Source organism: Rousettus aegyptiacus, unplaced genomic scaffold (genome assembly GCF_014176215.1).
Source record: "Rousettus aegyptiacus isolate mRouAeg1 unplaced genomic scaffold, mRouAeg1.p scaffold_m13_p_10, whole genome shotgun sequence".
Taxonomy (NCBI): domain Eukaryota; kingdom Metazoa; phylum Chordata; class Mammalia; order Chiroptera; family Pteropodidae; genus Rousettus; species Rousettus aegyptiacus.
Window position 1 is genome coordinate 13,730,806 of NW_023416285.1, and position 9,905 is coordinate 13,740,710.

Here is a 9,905-nt window from a genome sequence, read left to right on the forward strand (position 1 = left end):
GCCCCACCAGCCGAGCCCGAGCTGCTGGGCGGCCGCCGCCGCTGCGCCCGCCGCACTCGCGCCCGCCTGACATCAGCACTCGCGCCCGCAGCCCGCTCTGGCCAATGAAGAATGCGGGGCGGCCGCCCGCCCCGCGGGAGTGGGGCCGCGCCCCGCCCCCACCGCGCCCCGCGACTGCCACCCCCCTCCGGGCCCTCCCGGGAGCTGCAGGGAGCGGGAAAAGTTAGGTGACCTTGGGGGAGGGGCCGGCCTGAACCGAGACCCCCCTCCCCACCCCCGGGGCCCGGCCGAGCGGTGGGGGATCAGATGCCCGCAGCCCCTCCACCGGTTCTAAATCATTTGGGGGGAGACTCTGAGCTCCTCTTGCCCGGCAAAATAAATAAATAAATAAAGTAGGGTCGATGACTGGGAAGGGAGATTTTGTCCTGGGTGCTTTGAAGAATGTAGAATTTTGAGCAGCTTTCTTAATTTTTAACAGAAGAAACGAAACGACTGCTGTCATTGAGTTGGGCAGAGCCGGATCTTTTGTGGTGGGGCAGTGGGGTCTGGCTCCTGGCCCCACAGCACCCAGGGTTACTGAAGTCACCTTTTCCTGCTGAAAGGATGTGGAAAAGAGAAGCTGCTACAGAGTGCGCGTCGGGCTCCCCTGGGCCCTGCCCGCTGCTGCCCACAGAGAAAACCCGCGGAGGCTTTCTCCCTCGGCGTGCTCTCTGGCACCCTAGCCACCCCAGTTCAAGGACAGGGTGCTTCGTTAATAGATACTGACGGAGAGATGCATTCTGGGCACTCTACATTTAATCTTCTCTTGTCCCTTTGAGCCATGTCCTGTTAATACAACTGATGCTCCGTCGAGAAAATTGAGCGGGGGAAAATTGAGGCACAGGAAGCCCCAGCGGTGGTCCAGGAGTGAGCGGCCGGGCAGAGATGGGGATGGGAAACCAGGTCCTCCCTTCCTCCTCTTCCACTCTGAACTTTGCTTGAATCTTACCATAAGGTAGTGTGAACTGGAGAAATCAAAGGAAATGGCCCAAGCAAAACTAAAATGATGGCTAATAGCCCAGACTGCCCAGAGTGGGGAATCCAGGTCACTGTCACCCAGCTACTAACGAAGGAAACCCGTTTTATGTGTTCTATGACATGCCCAGAGAAGGCAAGGCTCAATGCCTAAGGTTATGAGTACGGGAATCTCTGCTACTATCACTGTTTCTGCAGCCATTCTGAACATGTACTGGGCTGGCCCCTGTGGGAGGCCACAAAGGAACAGGCCTTATCCTCAGGGTGCTTGAAGTCTAGCTAGGCAAATAGCCCTAAAGAATTCACTCCACATGGCTACCAGGGGGCACAGACTGATCAAAAAGGGGTTCGGGAATTGAAAGCGAGTGTGTCGCAGTTAACCTCAGGGAAAGGGTTGGACATCCATCACAGGAAGCATTTCCCCAGCACCTAGCATCTGCGTGAAACCAGTCTACATTTATCATCATTTAATTTCCACATCTCCCTCCGCCTCCCCCGGACAAGTGGGTCTTCCCATTTCATAGATGGGAAAATGGAGCTCTGAGATGCTCTTCTCTTGCCCAGAGGGTCCTTAGGACACAGCCAGGGGCATCCCACTCCAGAACAGGCTGCTGTGTCTAGCCCTCACTGCTGTGTTGGCATGCATTCCACAAATGCTTTACTCAGCATGCCCAGTGCCAGCGCCGAGAACGCAGGCCACAGTCTGAAGAGGGTGACTGGCACGCCCCCCTGCAATCATGGATGTGTGTCCTGCACCCCTGAAAGACGCCTGCCTTAAGAGGGATGGGCTACCGCTTAATGGAGAGGAGGGCTGTGAAAAGAGATGAGTTTTCCCAACCTTTGTTCCTCCTTTATAATCAAGGGCAAAGATAGTACGGCACAGTGGTTCTTAATCAGGGGTGACCCTTGGCATTGTCTGGAGATACTTTGGGTTGTCATAGTAGGGTAGGTCTGACTAGCATTTAATGGCGAGAGGCTAGGGATGCTGTAAAACATCCTACAATGCACAACAGTGAATGATCCAGCCCAAAATGTCACCAGTGCCTAAGTGGAGAGACCCTGGCCTGGTGTCCTGGAAAGGCCATTGGCACGAGGAATTTCAGAGTACAGATGCTAAGCCTGGCTCCACCATTCATTGGCAAACTTTGGTTACGTCACTCCCAGCCTCTATTTTCTCATCTATAAAGTGGGAGTAAGAAGATCTTCCTCTCTCTTCCCTGTACAAATGTGACATATTATCATTTTTACTATCCTCACCCTCCCCAAGCAAGGGCTGACTCCAGCCCATCCTCTCTGACCAGAAACACTACAAAGTCCCCCGTAGGAAGGGTGCAGAGAGGAGGCTGGGTAGCATAGCTGGCAGGGTCGGTATTTGTTTCGTCTCTGTTAGAAACACTAAGTGAGTGCTTGTAAATTATAAGGTGCAGTTTATAAATTAAGATATAAAAATGGAAATGCAGATTACTTTGGTTTGGTTCCAAGATCTTCAGCTGTTAAAAAAAAAAAAAAAAAAAAAAACTTAATAGACAATCAGAGAAACACAATCTGTTTCCAGGAAATAGCAAGAGTTTTTCAAAATGTAAGAATCCTTGTTCAGATGTACACTTACTCAAGCTGTCTCCATGACACCAGCACACATTCATACCCATAGGGGGTGAAATGGTGCGGGCCAGAGTGGCAGGTGTAGACAGATCAAAGCATTCGTTGTTCATTCATTTCTTCTCTCATTCAACCACCTGTCAGTTCATTCGGTCAATTCTGTTAGATGCTGGGTCAAATGAAATGTCAAGAATGGCTCCCATGTTTTAGCTTAAGCCAGTGGGTAGATGGAGGCATCATTTCTTGAGACGAGAAGGCCTAGAAGAGGAGAAGGGTTGGCTGGGAGAGAGGTATCAAGAGTTTAGCATTAGAGATGTTGACTCTGAAATGTCCAGGAGACATCGATGTAGACCTGAGTTGGCAGCTAGATGGCCGGAGGGATGGTCAGGTGGAAATGAGGGGCAGGGGTAAGATGGGAAATCTTCATACCCTAAATGAAACGTCGATTCTCCCTCAGTAAGTCCTCAATGTAATGTTGGTTGATTGCATGAATAAATGACGGAACGAATGAATCAATGACATTTTGAACATATAGACACTAAAGGGAAGATATTTCTCAAGTGCAATTAGCAAGGAACAACAGAAATCTTACAGAAGAGGGTGAATCTAGGAACACTGCAGTTGGGGATCTATTTTTAGACGAAAAATAATCTTCAAACAATAAACCAAACTGTAAGTCTCATGAGTATCTCAGAGACCTCATCATGCTCCTAATCCCCCTTCCCTATTTTCCAACCAGACTCCACTCCCACCAGAACTATAAGCTTTGGAAAGCCTTCACTAACGTCTAACAGTTCTGGCTCTGACGTTCGCACTAACAAGAGAGGAAAAAGTCTTCATCCAAACCTCAAAGGCACTGGACTTGAATGGCTACAAATGAGATTCCCTGGGGCAAAACAAAACAAAACAAAAATAAAACAGTCTTGTCCATTTTTTTTCTATCAGAGAATTTGCCAATCCCTCTTTGACCACAGCGCCCCAATGCACCACTCTTGCGGTTGGCTGCTGGTCAAATGTAGACGCCACTTTCTGGCTTCTTATCATTTCCTTTCTTCGTAAACTCAGTGGGTGTCACAAGTCTGGAACTCACTCTGAACTTGCCCCAGCCTGGCCTCTTGACTTTCCATCATGTTATTGAAGGGCTGCCTGCGGATATCTCATGCAGTTTCCTAAATCGGTTAAAAGGCCCTCGAGACCCTGGCCATGGCGTCTGGTGACCTTTGCCACCTCCCCCCCGCCGCCAGTGTAATGGGCACCTGTGGGATATTTGTCACCCAATCACAGCTGCACCTTCTCATGGCAGCGGGACACAGTTTTGCTTGGGAGGGAATGACTCCTTCTTAACATTCAATCCGTGTTGCTCATTTGATGAACACTTCCATCTTCCATGGCATATGTCATCTAGACTAAAGCATTCCAGGACACTTCATTCTCCCAGCCACAGTGACTAGTTTAATGGGGAACATATCACTTAACTGGAGCAATCCAGAGAAGGGTGAATTCCCTCTCTGCCTGAGCTGGGACATCCATCCGCTCCTGTTTTACAGGCTTTCAGACTCGAATAGGGACTTACACAATCACGCTACACCCCACCTCCCACCCCCTCCCTGATTCTTAGGCCTTTGGACTAAGCGGAATTACACTACTGTTTTTCCTGGGTCTCCAGCTTACAGATGGCAAATTATGGCACATGGAACTTCTCAGCCTCCAGAACTATGTCAGCTAATTTCGTGTGTGTGTGTGTGTGTGTGTGTGTGTGTGTGTGTGTGTGTAAAATCATTGGTTCTGTTTCTCGGGAGAACCCTGACTAATATATCACTTTATATTTGTAAGACAGAATGCCTTTAGGCATGTTCTTACTTCTAGGAGCCCAATCTTTTAGTTGGGTAGAGTTGATTAAAAATACATTTATAAGTCACAGACAGTGGGTCTGAGTAAAGTCAATCCCCTAAGACAAGGACAGTTTTCTAAATAACAAACTTTCATGGTCTCACATTTATGAGTCGATATAATAATTTTATGAGAAATCTTTCTGTTCTTATTTGCAAACAGACTTAGAAATTCTGCTTTAGGAGAACAAGTTACACAGTGAGTACAGATTTAAATTTATAGCAATAGGTCTGTAAATATTCTCTAAGTTCTTCCCTTATCCATAAACAATGGTTAATTCAATGCTTTGCATCCTGAAACGACATATATTCTCTTAAGATTCCTACTACTGAAAACTGTGGCCTTGGGTCTCCATTTTAATCAAGGCTAACTTAAAGATATTAGGGGCTTAAAATTTTTTCATTCTTCATTTTTCATTGTGCGTTCTTATACCCTCTGTTCAACCCACCCCAGCCCAGATCAAAATGTATTCTAAGGGAAGTATCTGAAATGCATCCACATTTAATCCCAATGGCTGTTTGTTCAATGGACCGCCCTTCCCAGGGACATGTTTGAACATAGCTCTCAGGAATAAACTAAACACCAAAAGGCAAAATTCAGACAGAGTCCCTGAAATCAGAAAATGGACTAAGGCTTCCACTGCCGCCTGTAGCCCTGAGCATGGGTCTCCCCTCTCCACTCCACCTATGCCTTATAGGAAGAGTTGCCCTGAAGAAAAGTATCCAAAGCTTATCCTCAGAGCCCTCCCTGTGCCTCCCTCTCTTTAGCTGTTCAGAATCTAGTACTAAGAAGCACTGGCTTAGTGAGGGCATCATGGAAAGTGCTACTGGAGGGCCTGATGGGATCCCAGTTTCACCATTTATCACCAGTGAGACCTCGGCAGGTCTCATCTTCTGTAGGCCTTGATTTCTTCTTCTGCAAATGGGAGAGGATGATACACATCGCCCTGGGCTGCTTGAAGGACCAAACCAGTTGAAGAACGTGACAATTCTTTGTAAGTTAGTTAATTAAGTGGTTAGCTAGTACATCTCTACTTGTTCCTTGAGAGCCACAAATCACTGCAGATATGAATATGGCTATGGATATGGCTATAGATATGGCTATGGATATGGCTTGGATATGGCTATGGATATGGCTATGGATATAGAAATGGATCTATCCACAGCCCAAGAAAAAGAATCTGTGCATTTTTCTGGAAGCTAGAAAGATTAGTTTAATTGTTCAGCAAATATTATTGAGCCACTCCACAGAGAAAAATGCCGTGCTAGACTCTGGGAATACAGTGGCGGAAAGGCAGATGTGGTGTGGCTGTGCATTCCTGCTGCTCCCAGCCTGTCCTGCTCATGCAGCAAATCCAGGTGGATATCCTGCACACTTGGATTAGCAGCCCTCAGGCAACTGGACAGACTCCCAGGAGCCCAGCCAGGGAACAATATGGTGGTAACACCAACGCACATGCCCCCAACTTCCTGCACACCAGGGCAAAACCAGACCCGCCACTGCACTAAGATAAAGTCTCATCTCTTAAACAAACCTCATGACTACTTGTTCTCAAAGGATAGGATGACATTGGAGCTTAGAATTTACATGCCTCTTAAAGACTGTTAATTTGATAGGCAAGCAGGTGATCCTTCATTTAAGGACAGACAAGGGGGTGTGTCCACTGGCCCAAATGCAAATCTGCAGGAGTGGTCACTTCAGGAAGAGGTAGTTATAAATCCCATTTATCCTCAGCAGGCTGTATTAGCTCACATCCGACAAAAGCTTGTCTTGTGTAAAAAAAAAAAAAAAAAAAAGTTCCAGGAGTGTTTCTAGCTCGAGGATATTTTTCTCCAAGGCAGGAGAAGTAAAGTAGCTCATAAGGATACAACGGTAAGATCTGACAGTTACACAGCAGTTTCACAGTTAACAAGGCCTCTTCACTCCCATTTTCTCAACTGCAGCCTCACCATAATCCTGGAATAGAAGATGTTTTCAGAGAAAGAAACCGAGGCATGGACGGGTTAAGTGTCCTGCCCGAGATCAGGCAGCCAAGGCCAACATGTCACAGGCTGCGGGGGACTGAGTTGTCCTAGCCACCACGATCATGCTGGAGGGCATTGGGGTGAAGGTTATGCATGGATATGTTAGGGAAAAAAAGCCGCAACAAATCAATCCCTTCCACCAGAGTCTAGAAAGCAGGAGCCTTGCTATTCCTTCCTCCACCTTGTCCCCAAGGTACTTACGGGCATATCTTTTTTTCCCCTTGTGCACCATTGGTGAGAATGTAAATTGGCGCAGCCACTGTGGGAAATACTATGGAGGCTCCTCAAAATAACTTAAGAATAGAACCGCCATGTGACCCAGCAGCCTCACCACTGGGTGTAGACCCAAAGGAACGGAAATCGGGACCTCAAAGATACACCTGCAGCATCATCCACCGCAACAAAATGGAAATAGTCCAAGTGTCATCCAATGAAGCCATGTCTCTGATGTTCAACTATTGCCCAAAAGCAATGGTAAATGTGACCACTCTACAAGCCCTCAGAGGGTGGGTCTCAATGATTTTCAGGCCATGCATGACCTACGAGATGTCCAAAATTCCCAAGAGGCACCAGCTGGGTGCAATAAAGCAAATGGTAAAATGAAAACCCTCTGCAAATTTCTCCTTGTTGCAGAGGAGGCCTGGCTGGAGGCAAGAATCGCCAGGAGGCAAGAGAGAGCTGCTGAAGGGTAACAAGGGCAGGGAGAGGAAAGGGCGTAGTCACCCTTGGAGATCTCACGTAATTCTGGAGCTAGCTGGAAAACCTGCCCCCAGCCTCCCTCCACGCCCCTCCCATTCCAGTGGGGCTGAGCAGCGCCTCGGGGGCACAGTCCCAAACAGCACTGTTTATTTTTATCTTTTATCCACTGAGAGCAATAATAGGATTCATCAATAATGTCTTATTTTTAGACTCATTTGGGAAATCAGAAAATTTGCCATGAGAATAGCATTTCCTCCAATCTACTTTACTACAATATTTTGGACAACATGATTATAGCTGGATTCCCCCATAAAAACCAAAGCTTTTCTGGTATCTGGAAACAGCTCCTAAGGGCCAGAGTATGGCCAAAATTGATGCTGTCAGATAAGCTCAAGAGTCTGTATTTACCTGTCGTAAATGTGCCCAGTGCCTAAAAAATGAGGTCAGTCTTCCTCTGGCTCTTCCTAAGCTCTCTTGGGACATTGGTCCGCAGTGGTATGCTATTTGGAATCTTTGGGAAGCAGAGGCTGAGTTGGAATTGAAAGTGGAAAAGGCTTATTAAGGAATAACACCTCTAAAAGGGGAGAAGCAGGCCAGGGCAGGGGAGGCCCCAGTAAGTGACCCCGCAGAGTTCAGCCAGCCCTATGGGGGTGGAGCCTCTGAAGCTGAGACTGCCTGTTGGAGGAAATGGCTGACCTTTGTGCCACCACCTTGCTAAATCACAGTCCTGATGTTCCCTGAGAGAAGAGTGACGTTGGCTTGCAAGCCAAAAAGGACCAGAGAAGCTAAAAGCCGGAGACTGTCAGCTAAGCGCAGTCCTGCCCACTGGTCATCCAGGTTTTTCAGGAAGAGACACCTGAGCTGTGATGTCCCAGGTCTGCTAAACACAATGAAAGAGACATTTGAGCTTCGCCAATTGACACAAACTGAGAGGAATATAGTAAAAGCTGTTACAAAAGGACTCCGGGCCTTTTTGGGCCCAAGAAACGGTTAGCTGTGATTACTTCTGAAAAATTTACTGCTTAACAGGAGCTAATAACTGCTGCTTATTGAACTCCATTTTTTATAGGTCATTGGTTGATTCAACACCTATCGAGTACTTTCTATTTTATTTATTTAGTAATTAGTTAATTATTTTTTATTAAAGTATAATTGACATACAATATTATATTAGTTTCAGGTGTATAACATAGCAATTCGATATTTATATACCTTATAATGTGATCAACACAATAAGTCTAGTAATCATCTGTTACCGTACAAAGTTATTATAATATTATTGACTATATTCCCTGTGCTGTCTATTACATCCTCATGACTTTTATTTTATAATTGAAACATGTATTCCCCTTCACCTTTTTTGCCCCCCCCCCCACTATACTCCCCTCTGGCAAACATCAGTTATTGAGCGTTTTCAATATGTATCTGCCGAGCTCCTTGAATATGGCAAAAACCCTGGGTGAAAGACAGAGGCTACAAAGATTCCCAGGGCCGAAGTCCTGCCCTCAAAGGCCCAGCACTCACACAACGGATAACTTTCAAAATGCAAGAAATCACATAATTGCTATTGAAAAGGAAGACACTTGAGATTGATCAGTTGACAAAAACTGAGAGGAACTTGGTCAAAGTGGTTAGAGATCTTCTTCAAGGGAAGGTGTTAATAGTCCCAACATCCTGGGGGAGAGTCTAAGGCTCAGAGAGGTTAAGCAATTTGCCTTCGGTTGCACAGGGAGAGGCAGATTCAGGTTTCGAAGTAAGGTCATCTGACTTGAAAATCCAGGTCATCCGACTTGGGTGAATTTGAGATAAAATGACACCGCTGGCCGGGGAGAGCACGCAGCAGGGTGAGAAGGAGGAGGGATTCTGGGGGAGAAGAACATGGGTCCAGGGCTGGGTTGTCTGCGGATCCTCTGAGTGGATGTGCCCAGGAGCCAGGTAGAAATCTGCATCTAAAATGTGGATGAGAGACTGGGATGAGGAAGGGGTTTGTGTTAGTAGGTGGAGACCTGCTCGTTGACCATGATGAGCAGCCGGTCAGCTTAGAAAAATACTATGGTCTTGAGACTCCAAAGTTTGACTAAATGCCTTCTAGTTTCGAAAAGAGGAGCAGGGTATGTTTTTGCCTCACGAGCGGAGCAGGGGGCAGAGGAGTGGGCTAGAGAAATAGGGAGCAAGAAAGAAGGACAGAGACAGATGAGGAAGGCTCTGCTAGCTACAAGCCCTTCCTTGGGACTCCTCAATCTTTGGAAAAACTGCCAAAAGCACACAAGCTCAGGACGAGTGGGGGGTTTCTTGTTGTCGTTTGTTTGTTTTGCTGAAAGCCAGCAAGGGAGACTTTCATGCCAGGCCCACAGTGGCTGACACAGAGACTATGTGCTCAGAGCACGGGCCCAAGCAGAGGGACCCGACAACCAAGCCTGAGAATCGCAGAAGTCACGGGCAAGGCTCTGGCCTTTCACGGGCCAGAGCGTCAAATCAAATCTACCAAGTTCTCTGTGGACCAGGGAGGCCTGGCTGCGTGAGAGCAGGCTGAGGATGGACCTCTAGCCACCGCCTGAGAAACTGCGATGGAGACCGAATCCAGCGAAGGAGAAAGCAAAGGGACAGAATAGAGGACGGAGGTGACAGTGAGCAGAGGGAACGGCCTGGGGGCCTGGCTCTAGCCTGAACCAAGTGTTG